Source organism: Oryctolagus cuniculus, chromosome 7, assembly GCF_964237555.1.
Source record: "Oryctolagus cuniculus chromosome 7, mOryCun1.1, whole genome shotgun sequence".
In the NCBI taxonomy this organism is placed as follows: domain Eukaryota; kingdom Metazoa; phylum Chordata; class Mammalia; order Lagomorpha; family Leporidae; genus Oryctolagus; species Oryctolagus cuniculus.
In genome coordinates, this window is record NC_091438.1 from 51,088,450 (window position 1) to 51,103,793 (window position 15,344).

The following is a 15,344-nucleotide window of genomic DNA, read 5'->3' on the forward strand; positions in this document are numbered from 1 at the left end:
GGTGCCAAGCAGTAGCTTAACTGGGTTCAGCCTGGCCCGGGCCTGGATCTTGCAGCTGTTTGGGGTGTAAACCATCAGATGAGAGATCTCTGTTTCTGTCTCTCCTTCTCTCTTGGTCACTGCCTTCCAAATAAATGAACCTTAAAAAGGGAGAAAGAAAGAGAGAGAGAGAGAGGTTCTCTTTCATACCACCTCTTTTTTTGATGTGTTATATTTTTGAAGGCATGGAGAGAGAGAAAGGATTAGAAGGCCTTTTTAGTGAGATACTTGCAGAGAACTTCCCCGGTTTGGAGAAGGACAGAGACATCCTAGTACAGGAAACTCATAGAACCCCTAGTAAACATGACCAGAAGAGATCCTCACCACGACACGTTGTAATCAAACTCAACACAGTGAAACATAAAGAAATGATTCTAAAATGTGCAAGAAAGAAACGTCAGATTACTCTCAGAGGATCTCCAATGAGACTCACAGCAGACTTCTCACCAGAAACCCTACAAGCTAGAAGGGAATGGCGAGACATAGCCCAGGTACTAAGAGAGAAAAACTGCCAGCCCAGAATATTATATCCTGCAAAGCTCTCATTTGTGAATGAAGGTGAAATAAAGACCTTTCATAGCAAACAGAAATTGAAAGAATTTGTCGCCACTCATCCAGCCCTGCAAAAGATGCTTAAAGATGTGTTACACACAGAAACACAGAAACACGGTCATCAATATGAAAGAAGGTAAAGGAAGGAAACCTCACAGCAAAAGGTCACAGGGAGTTCAAAGCATATATTAGAAAATATCTTTGGCAAATGGCAGGGCAAAGTTACCACTTATCAATAGTCGCATTGAACATTAATGGTCTGAACTGTCCAGTTAAAAGACAGATTGGCTGATTGGGTTAAGGAACAAAACCCATCTATTTGCTACTTACAAGAAACACATCTTTCCAACAAAGATGCATGTAGACTGAAAATGAAAGGCTGGAAAAAGATATACCATGCCAACAGAAATGAAAAAAGAGTGGGCATAGCCATCTTAATATCGGACAACATAAACTTTAACACAAAAACTATTAAGAGAGACTAAGAGGAGCACTATATAATGATTAAGGGATCAATTCAACAGGAAGATATAACAATTATCAATGTATATGCACCTAATTACAGGGCACCGGTTTATTTAAAAGATTTGTTAAGGGACTTAAAGGGAGACTTAGACTCCAATACAATAGTACTGGGGGACTTCAATACTCCACTCTCAGAAATAGACAGATCAACAGGACAGAAGATCAGCAAGGGGACAGTAGATTTAAACGACAATATATCCCAAATGGATCTAACAGATATCTACAGAACTTTTCATCCTACACATAAAGCATTTACATTCTTCTCAGCAGTACATGGAACCTTCTCTAGGATTGACCACATACTAGGCCATAAAGCAAGTCTCAGCAAATTCAAAAGAATTAGAATCATACCATGCAGCTTCTCAGACCATAAAGGAATGAAGTTGGAAATTAGCAACTCAGGAATCCCTAGAGCATATGCAAACACATGGAGATTGAATGACATGCTCCTGAATGAACAATGGGTCATAGAAGAAATTAAACGAGAAATCAAAAACTTTCTGTAAGTAAATGAGGATAACAGCACAACATACCAAAACTTATGAGACGCAGCAAAAACAGTGTTAAGAGGAAAGTTTATATCAATAGGTGCCTACATCAAGAAATTAGAAAGGCAGCAAATAAATGAGATTTCAATTCATCTCAAGGATCTAGAAAATCTGCAGCAAACCAGACCCAAATCTAGTAGGAAAAGAGAAATAATGAAAATCAGAGAAGAAATCAACAGGATTGAATAAAAAAAAAATTACAAAAAATCAGCCAAACGAGGAGCTGGTTTTTTGAAAAAATAAACAAAATTGACACCCCATTGGCCCAACTAACTAAAAAAAAGAAGAGAAAAGACCCAAATCAATAAAATCAGAGATGAAAAAGGAAACGTAACAACAGACACTACAGAAATAAAAAGAATCATCAGAAATTACTACAAGGACTTGTATGCCAGCAAACAGGGAACTCTATCAGAAATGGATAGATTCCTGGACACATGCAACCTACCTAAATTGAACCAGGAAGACATAGAAAACCTAAACAGACCCATAACTGAGACAGAAATTGAAACAGTAGTAAAGGCCCTCCCAACAAAGAAAAGCCCAGGACCAGATGGATTCACTGCTGAATTCTACCAGACATTTAAAGAAGAACTAACTCCAATTCTTCTCAAACTATTCAGAATCCTCCCAAATTCTTTTTATAAACTCAAAATATTTTCTAATATATCTAGTGATTTTTTTGAACCAGAGGTTATTTTAAAAAAAATTGGTTAACTTCTAAATATTTGGGGATTTTCCAAATATCTTTCTGTTATTGACATCTAATTTAATTCTATTATAGGATATCTAACTTAATTATTTTCTTCCCCAAAGAACCTTTTATTTAAGGAATACAAACTTCATGCATTTCATAAATACAACTTCAGGAATATAGTGATTCTTCCCACCATACCTCCCCTCCCACCCACAGTCACACCCCTCTTCCTCCTCCCTCTCCTATTCCCAGTCTTATTTTTTACTAAGATTTATTTTCAATTAACTTTATACTAAGTATAATTGGGAATATTCCAATTGCCTCTAAAATAATATTCCATAGCTGATGTCTACTTCTTCTATTCTAGTTAAGTCCAAATTCTCTTTTATCTCTAAGAATCAAAGGTTCTTGTAAATTGAACAATACCAGTGACTGGAGAGTTAAGGATTTGCGAGTTTTGCTTCCTGTTAGGAGGTAGATCTTAAAAAGGCATTTCTCCTTTGATCTTATTTTCACATTCTCTATTCTGTACAATTGTTCTATTGTTTATACCAATACTGCCTTGTCTTGATCACTGCTCTAGAGTAGTGGTCCCAACTGGATCCATAGATTCAACTTGACTCAGTCACAATCCCAGGAGACTCTTGTTTGAAGGAATTTTTACTAAGAAGCTTTTTCTGCAAATAAACCACAGCAGTCCAATTGTTTGAGAAATATTAACTTCTTTGCTCTTTAGAAGCCGTAGCCCTGCTGCTGCTTTCCTCTCCCTGTGACCAGGGAGCATTGGTCAAAGTACTAAACACAATTTTCAAATACAGGATTTTGGCTTTTAGATTTTCAGAACCCTTTCAAGTGAACACATTTTGACCCATTTCTCCCTCCTAGGCATACTCAGAAATATGAGCAGGGCTCTTCAAACAATTCATGTTTATCTTTTCATTCCATCCGTCCATGAACATTTTGAAGTCTCCTGACATTCCTCTGGCGGGTTCCATGACTTAACTTCACTAGACCTCACTTACTCTGTCTGTGGTCTTTCTGACACCTAATCTTTCTTTGCCGGTACCTGAGTGTCCCCTGCTGCCTGTCTCTATGTGACCCCTCTTTGCCAATGTTCTCACCTGTAAACTCACACTCAGCTCCCACAATGCTCTCAAGCTTCTCTCTTCTCCCTTGTCTACTGCTTTGTCTCCTTTCCCAGCCCCAAGCACCCAGAAGACACCCAACAACAAACCTGAATCTAACGTCTTCAGGTGTCTACAAACAGCTCCTTAAAGGCCTGGATCACTGCTGGATGGGCTAGAAAACAGCAGGCGACTACTCAGAACTTAGGAGTAAATGAGAAGTTCAAGACTAAAAGTTAATCTTTTCATGAGAATATGCAGTAGGGTAGTAAATGGACAACCAGACCAGAGCAAGGTTAACTTTGAAATGAACTTCATTGGCTTTCAAATCTGTCTCAAAGTGAGGTTCATTACAAAATAAACACATCTAAATAAGCGAGTTTCTCATTCTCTCCCCAACTGTATCTTAGCTACTGTCCATTAAAGAGGGCTGAGAGCAGGTGAATGACCAAAGCCCCAGTGTTGGAATTGCAAGGGCTTGTCTGGGAGCTGGTAAAGGATGGGAGGAGGGCAGCCACAGCCTGTGAGCCCACAGGCAGGGGAGCAGTGGGGACTCAGGCCAGCACCACCCTGCCTGTGCCTGACCAGACAATCCATGATAATACAGTAGGCAGAATGGAGAAATGGTTCAGCATTGTAGGATGAACCCTGGGAAAAGCAGACGTAAAAGTACATAAAAAAAAAACTACACAGATTTAATTCTGCAAAAAGAGTCCTGTGGGTGTTCATTAAGATGGTCACTAGTGAATTCATCCAGACCCTTTGCTCTCTTCTCCTAACCCAGCACTGGCCACCTATCCATGTTACAACAGCAACGAATGTTTATTAAACGTTCACCATGTACCAGGCACATTATGTGTGTTATTTCATTTGATCCTTTCAGCAGACAAATGGCGAGATGAAATTTTCTCCTCTTAAGAGAAAATGAGGTGACTAAAGTTGCCAAAAGCCCTTTAACAGTAATGAGCAGAATTGGGATTTGAACCTCGCTTATGGCTCTCAAGGCTGCTTGGTGACCATGGTAGCGGGATTTGCCTGCCTTTTGGAGCCTGTCATTGGAGTGAGAATAACTTTCCCCCTGATTTGCCATAGCTTCCCCACTCCGGGCTCATTCCATATCTGCTTGGAGTCACTGCTACCTGTAGTCTTGACACTAGATGGCAGAATTACCTCAAAGATGCTTTCCAAAGAGGCCATAATCGGGGAAATTTCATTTTCCACAGCCAACAGCCTCCAGGCCATGTCCACACTCAACTCTGACGTCACGCAGCCTGCTCATGGCCTGCCCTGGGTGCAGATCTTCCATTGCTGGTTTCCAAGTTTGGACCGTAACCCTCCTTTCCAGAGGACAGTACAGTGTGGTGGCTTAGAAGAGACACAGAACACAAGCCCAGAGCTCCACTCTGTAGTCACTTTCTTGCTCCATATTACTCTATCATTTCTCTATGCCTGAATTTTCTCCAAGCATCTCCCACTGTCATAGAAGGAGGCGAGTTGATACCTATAAGATAATGCAGTCGACAGGACAGTGGAGGTCTCAGGTTTGAATGAATTCCCATCCTGAGGGCTTTTTGAATCTGATCATTGCTATGAGCTAAGGAATATTCTTTCTTCACTGTAAGGTTAGCCTATATAGTAGCTTAGTCTGAGTTCATCTCAATGGAAGGATACAGGGCCACAAGCAGAGCTATTTTAGGGACTTTGACATCTCATGAGTAAGATGAACCAGCCATGGTCCTGGCACTGAGTTCAATAGTGCAGTGCCACCAACTTGGAGGCTGTTTTAGGATGAGGTTGTAAAGAGATGCAGGCTTTATACAGGTGGCCATGGAGTGCCTGTTGAACATGACACCTGCTTAGCTTTGGGGAGGATGAATGATGGATCATAACTGAGTAATCCGAACCTAGTAGTCTCCTGGAGAGCACGGGTAGTTCCACGAGCAGGAGAGAATGCCCAGATCTGCCATGATGGAGGAGATGGAGAGCACTGTGTCCCTCCTGGGGCCTGCTGTCCTGCCCTCACCTGGACATTCACATAACTTGAGGTACTCAGGTTGAATCATGGACTTTGAGTCTGAATCAAGTCCATCAGGGTTAAAGACCTACCTGACTCTTCCATGAGCAGGTTAATATTAACTGTGAGTTGCTTAAATCTGAAAACAAACCAGCCTTGGACAAAGCTAAGACAAAACGAGAGCAGTCTGCATCTTTATGCAGCCCCCAAGCCCCTCTGGGGTGGCTGCTCCATGGGCAGGACACTGTAAGGAGTGAGTCATGAGGAGCGATGGGGAGAAGGACCAGAGAGAAGCCTTTTGGAGGACTTGTTATTGGCCAGTGACTTTTGTCACGGGTTGTGTTGCTTGTCCTGTTTTTAGGGTTTGTCTGAGTCTTTACAGAAAGGTCATGTGTTCTTCTCTAGCAGAAATGGTTGAAGTTTCTGAACCTGGAGGCAAACTAGGTAGCCAGAACTGGGGCCGTGACTCTTCCCATGACCATGAAGAAAGTCAAGTGCTAGGTGCAGAGCTAGAGATCGGCACGCCAGGATCCCCTGGGTGCTGAGGTCACCAGCCACGGTTGTCCTCGTGTGAGGTGTTGTGGGGCCCACCATAAAGAGCCTGTTGATGTGAGAGTCAGCAGTGCCTCATAGATGCTTTGTAGTCTTGGAATGGTTTGTGCTGATCCAGGATCAAGCATCACTTATTTTTTTAAAAAAATAATTTTTTATTTTGAAATAGATTTAAGAAAGGTTACAAAGACAAGACAGAGTTTCCATATACCCCACACCCCCCTTTCCCTTATTATTTTTCCTAAGAAATCTTTTATTTAATGAGTACATATTTCATAAGTACAACTTTAGGTAAGCAGTGTGTCTTCCCACTATACTTGCCCTCTCACACCCACTGCCACACCTCTACCTCCTCCCTCTCCCCTTCCCTGTCTCATTCTCCATTAAGATTCATTTTCAATTATCTTTATACATAGACCAACTCTATATTAAGTAAATCTTTCAACTATTTGCACACACAAGCACAAAAAGAAAATGGTTTTAGAACAAGTTTTTCAGTTAATTCTCACAGTACAACTCAGTCCTTCATGAGAAGTAAGTGCACAGTGACTCCTGTTGTTAATTTAACAATCAACACTCTTATGTATGATGTCAGTGACCACCCGAGGCTCTTGACATGAGCTGCCAAGGCAATGGAAACCTTTGAGTCCACAGTCTCTGTCAGTATTTAGACAAGGCCGTAAGCAAAGTGGAAGTTATCTCCTCCCTTCAGAGAAAAGCACATCCTTCTTTGATGGCTTTTTTTTTTTTTTTTTTTTTTTTGACAGGCAGAGTGGACAGTGAGAGAGAGAGACAGAGAGAAAGGTCTTCCTTTGCTGTTGGTTCACCCTCCAATGGCCGCCGCAGCCAGCGCACCGCGCTGATCTGATGGCAGGAGCCAGGTGCTTTTCCTGGTCTCCCATGGGGTGCAGGGCCCAAGCACCTGGGCCATCCTCCACTGCACTCCCAGGCCACAGCAGAGAGCTGGCCTGGAAGAGGGGCAACCGGGACAGAATCCAGCGCCCCGACCGGGACTAGAACCCGGTGTGCCGGTGCCGCAAGGCGGAGGATTAGCCTAGTGAGCCACGGCGCCGGCTAGATGGCTCTTTCTTTCTCCTGGAGTCTCACTCACAGAAATCTTTCATGTAAGACTTTTTTTTGCCACAGTGTCTTGGCTTTCCATGCCTGAAATGTCAAGCATAACTTATATGTGAGTTAGATGGCAGGGGGTGGACAGCTGGAGCCAGAGACGCAGTTCTTTCTATTGAAGAAGCAGCAGTATGCTCCCTAAAGTCACCTAATATTGTACTACTGTATTCAGTATATACTGTATTCAGGCACTAAGGTGCTCACAGATGAGCAATGGTAAGGTGTGCAAAAGAGCCAGTGTTGTGCTAAGTACCAACAAACCCAAAGTAAATGGTGGGCGGTACCATCCTCAGTAAAAACAGGTAATAACATTTAAAGTGCATTTGCTATTTGTCAGGCATATTCTAGGAGCTTATCCCCCTTTTATAGATCAGGAAACTGAGGTGTACAAAGAATAAGTTGTCTAAGATATCATAGCTAATAAGTAACAGAGCTGGAATCAAAAGCCAGGCACTCTGTCCTAAGTATGTTTTCAAATAATACCAAGGAGAGTTGTTTATAGGACCCTGGAGGAGCGAGAGAGCATTTCTGGCTGGCATGGCTATGGAAGATGCCCAGATAAGCAGCTGATTCCCTGGCCTTTACCATAAATCAAACTCTATTGTCTACTCCCATGCCTGATCCTTCAGTCCACAGTCCTGTACCAACATGATCTGGGGTACAGGTGTTTCGCATAGGACTCAGACCTGTTGAGCTGAGGACCTACAAAGAGTGGGTAACCAGTGGCTGAGGTTGTGAGGAACACTTAGCAGCTGCCCATGTCTTCAGGAGAGGTCTAGTAGCTCACTGACTACATTATTTAATTTTATATTTCTATAATGGATACATGAGGCTGGGACAGGCATTCGGCACAATGGTTAAGACACTACTTGGAATAGCCACATTCCATATTGGAGTGCTTATGTTCAAGTACTGGCTCTAGTCCCAGTTTCAACTCCCAGCTGAGGCACACTCTGGTGGGCACAGCTGATGGTTGAAGTAATTGAAGCCTTGCCCATGTGGGAAGCCCAGATTGAATTCCCTTCTCCTAGCTTTGGCCTGGCCAATTTCCAAGATTGTAATCATTTGGGGAGTGAACCAGTGGTGGAAGATCTGTCTGCCTCTCTCTCTCTCTCTCTCTGCTCTTTAAACAAACAAACAAAAATTTTAAAAAGAAGATAGAGAAAAGAATAAAAACAATAACAAATGAAATACTTTAGGTTTGGTAATTTTATTAAAAAGGTTTATTTTATTTATTTGAAAGGCAGAGTGATGGAGAAGGTTGGAGAGAGACAGAGAGATAGAGAAAAAGATCTTTCCTCCACTGGTTCACTCTCCAAATGACTTCAATGACTGGGGCTGGGCCAGGCCAAAGCCAGGAGTTCCATCTGGTTCTCCCCCATGGGAGGTAAGGGCCCAAATTCCACTGTGTTCCCAGGCACATTTGCAGGGAGCTGGAGCAGAAGCAGAGCAGCCAGGACGTAAGCCAGCGCCTTGATACAGGATGCCAGTGCACCGTGCTGGGGAACTTAACCACGAAAGGAAGTTGATTTGGATTTATGGCTCTTGTTTAAGGTCAAGGGGCCATATCTGGTGATTCCCTTCTTGCTCATAGAGTCCCAAGGCATTGCAGGACATTACTTATCAAGAGCCAGGGATTGTCTATGTATGTCTTCCTGTCTGTCTTCCTTTTCTTACCCAGTGGTTGGAGCTCAGAGCTGATGATCTGATCTAAACCTAACTAGGAATCCCACCTCTAAACACTATAGTTGAATTGTTTCCACTCACTTAATATTCCATGATGGAGATTAAGTTTCAGCACACAAATCTTCGAGGTCACTCAAACCATACCAAAACCATATGATATGCTGAGTTTAGCCTCTGCTTGCATCAATATACTTCATTTTCAGGTCTCTGTGCCTTGTACCAGCTATTCTTTCTTCCTGGACTATTCTTATCACTTTACACATCCTACATATGCTTCAGGTTGAGTGGATGTGCCTTTTTGCCCATGAAGCCTTCCACGGTGCTGGGCACAGCTGGCTGTGTGTGTGAAGCCTGTCACACTGTATTTCAGTTGCTCTATTATGGTGGTGACTTTAGACACTGAGTTCCTTGAGGCTAGGAACTGTGTTTCATTCATTGTTTTTTTTTTTTTTTTTAAGATTATTTATTTTATTTGCAAGTCAGAGTTACACAGAGAGAAGGGAGGGAGAGAGAGAGAGAGAGAGAGAGAGAAAGAGAGAGAAAGAAGTCTTCCATCCAGTGGTTCACTCCCCAATTGGCCACAACAGCCAGAGCTTCGCCGATCCGAAGCCAGGAGCTTCTTCCATGACTCCCACGTGGGTGCAGGGCCCAGGGACTTGGGCCATCCTCTACTGCTTTCCCAGGTCGTAGCAGAGAGCTGGATCAGAAATGGAGCAGCCAGGTCTTGAACCGGTGCCCATATGGGATGTCGGCGCTTCAGGCCAGGGCGTTAACCTGCTGTGCCACAGCTCCGGCCCCTCATTCATCCTTGAATCCCACCACCCTGTGTCCCCTTATCAGCTGTTCTACTTCAGTGGGAAGTGCAGCAATCACTGATCATGCTTCAAGTCTATTTGATCCATAGGCTGCTTACTGCTTAATCCACATCCCAGAGTCATGGTTTGAGTATCGTCTTATGCATGAAGTTATAGCTGACATCATTGCCCCAAGCCCACTAAGGGGGAATGCATGGCTGTCGATCATCTAAGGCCTAAAGAACTAAAGAAGTAGAAGATAAGGCAGGAATAGAAATAGAACATAATTATGGTCTCCCAGTAGCGTAAATGATTGTTAATTTCCCTTTTTAACTTGGCATATAACTTAAACACAAGAAAACAAGCCCATTTTTAATGTATAATTTGATGAGTTTTGACATTTTCATCAGTCCAGAAAATTTCCTTGTTTCTTTCCAGTCAATGCTCTCTCATATACAGGGTGATCACTATTCTGGTTTCCACCACCATAGCTTCGTTATGCCTGTTCTGAAACTTAAAATGATTGGAATCTGAAATATTTCTGTCTGGCTTCTTTCACTCAACAAAATGCTTTTGAGATTCAAAAGCATTCAGAAAATGTTTGTGGGAATAGTTCATTCTCTTTAATGCATACTACTAATCCATTGTATAAATATAATATAACTTTGTTTATCCATTTGCCTGTTGCTGTGCATTTGGGTTATTTTCAGTTTAGGGGGTCTATTATTAATAAAACTACCATGAACATTCTTACACATATTTTCATTTCTCATGAATAAATGCCTAAAAGTAAAATCACTAACAGAGTAAGTATATTTTTTATTTTGTAAGAATAAATTCTCAACAGTCGTTGTGTTATTTTACACGCCCACTCTGCCACAGAGTACATGATCTTCAGTTATTTCATTTCACTTAGGTATTATTCTAATAGCTCATAGTCACTAATTAGAGAGAACAGATCCCATAACCACAAAATTGTTCTTACAAACTGATTGCACGAGGTGTTCTGCCCCCAGGAGATGGTTTACATTGAACATCCTTGGCAGAAGAAGGATTTCTCCCTTGTTGGACCTTAAGCCCAGCATGCAAATTCAGGAAGGTTATTCCAGGAGCAACAAGGAAGGCAGGCAGAGCCCACCATGCAGGATCAAACCCAACAACAGTTTGATGACAGATCTTCAAGCCAGATCCCCGTCATACCTAAGAGTTACTTACCAAGTCGTTCTCCCATCCCTGAGAGTAATCAGTGAATTTATTTGCAGTCTGTTAGCTAATTGTTCCCATACTGAGTTCAGATCATACCTCAATGCCCTAAGTGACATTGAAATTTCTGGTCTCTATTATGAAACAGTTGATAAACTGCCTCACTCATATCCTGCCACTTGTGGTTAATTTAATTTTCTTAAGATTGTAGCTGATTTTGGAAGCCCATAAAAGAAAACATGAAGTAAACATCACAAGATATGATGTCAATTCTGAAAAGATAGGGACAGCACAGTCAGGAGGGACATTGCACACCAGCCGCTCAGCATTTGGTCCTTGGCCTCTGGTGATTCAAAGCCAAAGTGAGCAGGATGATTTCTCTTCCCATTCACAGGATGTGGGGGCATGAGATTCCAATGTGACAGAGTTGGGTTCAAATCCTGACTCTGCCACATGCTACCATGAGCTTGGCCAAATCTGGGTTTAACTTGCCACATCTGGATTTCCATCTTGGAGTGAAGATAATAATAGGTACCTTGCAGTGTTGTAAGAATTAAATTAGGTAATGCATATAAAGCCCATCACCATGAATGCTTGGAAATGAAAGGCTTTGTGTTGAGTAGTTTACTCAGTGGGTAGCCAACCTTTGATGGATATGTACTACCTGCTGGGCACAGTTTATCCTGCTAATTAAGCTCACAGGGTGACAGCAACACTTTGTGGGCTACGATTTATAACCTGAGTGGCAGCCTCCCAGATGTCCCTGGGCCTCCAGTCACATGGGGCCATGCCTCTCTTCAATATTAAATGCCAATAAATGGATTCTAGCTCCCATCTCATATAGAGTGGGAAATTCCCATCCCTCCCTCCATCCCCATACATAGCTAGATTCTCAGAGGGCCTGCATTTCTTCTAGACACTCCTTAAGTTCCTGCTTCTGTTGGATTCCTGATTTAACTTTATGTCTTGCTCCCTGTGGCTGTTCTTGTTTCTCCACTTGCCACTGACCCAAATGTAAAACACATCATCCAGGGCCCAGCACTGTGTGTAGCGGGTAAAGCTGCACCCTGCAGTGCCAGCATCCCTTATGGGCACTGGTTTGAGTCCCGGCTGCTTCACTTCTGATCCAGCTCTCTGCTGTGGCCTGGGAAAGCGGTAGAAGATGGCCCAAGTCCTTGGGCCTCTGCATTCACATGGGAGACTCAGAAGAAGCTCCTGACTCCTGGCTGTGGATCGGTGCAGTCCAGCCGTTGCAGTCATCTGGGGAGTGAACCAGCGAGTGGAAGACTTCCCTCTCTGTCTTTGCCTCTACCTCTCTGTAACTCTGCCTTTCAAATAAATAGATAAATCTTAAAAAAATGCACATAATTTCTCTTGCATGAAAGTTATTTCCTGTTACTTCTTATCACATTGAAATAATCAGGCTAGTATTATTATTTATTTGAATATAAGTTTTTATTCTAGTGTCTACAGTATTTTTTTATTTTCCTGAACTTTTTGTATAGATTAGCTTCTGATTTTCTTCTCTTTCATTCAAGCTTAATTGTTTTCTGTAGGTGCAAGCTTGTGGTTATGTGTTCTAACAATATTTTTTAGGTTTCTAATTTCCTCTTCTTTTCTTTGGTTTGACTGTATGTTTTCCTGTGCTCTATCTTCTAAGTCCGATATTCTCTCTTCTGCTTCACCCATTCTGTTTTTAAGGCTTTCTAATGTGTTTGTCATTTGATCTATTGAGCTCTTCATTTCATTTTGATTTCTCTTCACTATAACACTTTCCTGTTCTACTAGTTTCTGAGTTTCATTTTGACTCTTCCTTAAAATTTCGTTTTCACGAGAGAGATTTTCAATCTTGTCCATTAAGGATTTCTGTAGTTCAAGGATTTGCTTTTGAAAACTTCTAAATGTTCTTATCATAAATTTTTTGAAATCCGTATCTTGCATTTCTTCTATCTCATCATCTTCATACTCTTGGCTTGGGGTGTTTTGCTTATTTGGAGGCATCATAGTGTCATCGTTGATCTTGCTCCCTCTATTTCTGTGTTTGTTACTCGGCATAGTTAATTCTTCTTGCGTCACTGTGCGTTTTTTTTTTCTTTTTTTTTTTTTTTTTATTTATACTGTGTCTGTGTTAAGTGGACTGCCTGCTGTTGGAGGAGCCTTGGAGGCTTGAGATGGGTGCGGCCTGAGAGCTCTGCCTGGTTCTTCCAGGTTAAGGGTGTGCAAAGGTGACACCCTCAGGTTATGCGTGGTAAATCTCTCTCTTTTTATTTATTTATTTATTTTATTTATTCAGGGGGTAAGTAACACCGCAGGGCATGGCTGTGCAGAATTGATGGTATTTAGCTTCCAGTCTTTGGCTCCTCTGGACTCCCACTGGGTTGCCTAGGCTACTGAATTGTAGTGACTCAGTTCCTTAGCTCTCCCCCATTGATATGTAAATCCAGAGCGCAGGCCTGCTCTTTGTCTCTTGGGAATTCTAGTCTTGCAGCCTTGTAACCTTTGCAAGGTTAGGGGGAAGAGAAACCCCGAAGCTTTTTTTTTTTCCTTCTTTCCGGTAGTGAGTTTGCTGCACTTTCCGGCCCCCCTCTAGATTCTGACCCCCGTTTCCCCACCAATGTCTCGGGTTATTGAGCTCACCTCCCCTTCCAGCGCCGATGTGTGGAGCGTCCCAAGTCTCCCCGCTGTTGTCTGTGTGGCATGCACTCCCCTTGGAGCACTGGGGCTTCTGCGGCTCCGTCCCGCAACTTGGCTTCCGCGCGGTGGGCGACCTTGTTCTCCCAGTAGGTCCTCCGATTCACGATTCCCGTGCAATTTTTTCCTGGTTCTTTTTTCTGCGGCTACCGTAACTCCCCTTTTATTAAACTAAATTTTCCCGGACTATCGGTGCGCGCCCTCACTATTCCGCCATCTTGGCTCCGCCCCCCCGGCAGGGATTTCGGTTATGTGTTCTAGTCTGCTCATATGCTCAATATGTACATATTGAAATACATTTATTTACCATATAATTCTATATTTCACCTTTCTATTACAGTGAGCATACTATATTGATTTGGGGGGCTTTTATTTTTTAGAAAGCTTATATTGATTTTTAAAGTAAAACATTAATTGATTTTAGGGTGGTACAGGAGCCATATCTAAATATATAAAAAGAAAGCATTGGGTCTGATCACACGGAGAAGCAGAGTTATAGTGTTGAGGGTGAACTGGGAAACATCTTCTCATTTCCGTGGTTTCTCTCTTTGCTGGCAACCACCCTTGCTGGAGCAGGAGGTGTCCAATGGGAGCCCGGCAGTGTGGAGCAAGGTCTGGCTGAGACCTCCCTTTTGTGAGCACCGAGCATTTGTGTGCCAGTCATTCCCCTGTCTCTACACTAGATGCCAGCAGTGGCCCAGGACACTCTCGGGTGTCTCTGTGGGAGTTCCAGCTACAGGCACACTGCAGCTCTGGAAGTAGAGGGCTGCTGATAGCCTGTCCATCCTCGGATCCCCACTCTCCTGGTTTCAGGGCAGCATGGTAAGGTTTAGGAACACAGCAACTATCAGGTGAGATCCAGAGCATAACCAGGAGATCTTAGCTCTTGCACTCACCCACCTACTCACCCACCCACCCACAGAGTACATCTGCTGGAGGCTGACCGTAAATATTTACCTTTCATTAAACATGTCATCACTGTCATTCACTCAGTCCCAAGAGCGCCCACACAGAAGCCAAGGGCTGGAGCTCAGGCGACAAGGAAGCAGTGAACCCGTGGTTTCTTCTAACTCCTGGAAAACAGCGCTTTCCAGCGCTGCCCCCATCCAGAGACCCTGAGAAGCCTTGTCTGTGCTGAGGCTCTGCATCTCGGCTTCGCTAAACAGAGTTGAAACAGAACTAGCACTTTCTAGATGTAAAAACAGGTCTTCTCTGGGTTTCCGAGCATTTGACAATAATACAGAGATGCAGAAAATCACCACAAATAATATAGTACAGTGCTGCTTAATAAAACTTTAGTGAAGTTCCCAGGGAATATAAAAGCCACTAGCTGCACATGGCTACCAAAATGTGGCTAGTGTGGTTGATGAACTGAATTACAGATTTTATTTAAATGTAAATGTAATTAGCCACAGGTGGCTGATGGTTACTCTGTTCAACAGACAAATGTAGAGTAGGAGAAAAAAAGCATCAATCAAGGTCCTCCAAGGTCAAGTGTTGGTGCTAGATGTAGATATGAGGGCATTTAAAGAGTCTGTGGAAAGAATTAAAAGCTAAATTTATTTTGGTGTAAACAGTTTTAAGTCTATGGCATATGAGGGTTCTTTAAAAAGCTCATGAAAAATACAAATGGTGGAAATTTATGCATAGATTTCAAAAAAATTTTGCACCAAAATAAACATGTCTTTTGTTTTTATCTTTTTTTTTAAGATTTATTTTATTTATTTGACAGGCAGAGTTACAGAGAGAGGTAGAAACAGAGAGAGATCTTCCATCCACTGGTTCACTCCC

The 15,344-nt window shown here is 42.6% G+C and overlaps 1 protein-coding gene across 4 annotated transcripts in view; it reads right to left on the reverse strand.

Annotated features, from left to right (window-relative positions):
• Positions 1-13,791, reverse strand: part of HAO2 (hydroxyacid oxidase 2) — a 42,988-nt gene extending 29,197 nt beyond the window's left edge. For 2 of the 4 annotated variants that reach the window (XM_070077807.1, XM_051857349.2), the window contains exon 1: positions 13,500-13,791. The gene's annotated coding sequence lies outside the window, so the exon portion shown is untranslated. Of the gene's footprint in view, positions 1-3,595; positions 3,733-13,499 lie in introns of those variants that run through there. The other 2 variants (XM_070077806.1, XM_002715392.5) reach the window with 1 other exon arrangement.
• Positions 13,792-15,344: the final 1,553 nt, after the last annotated feature.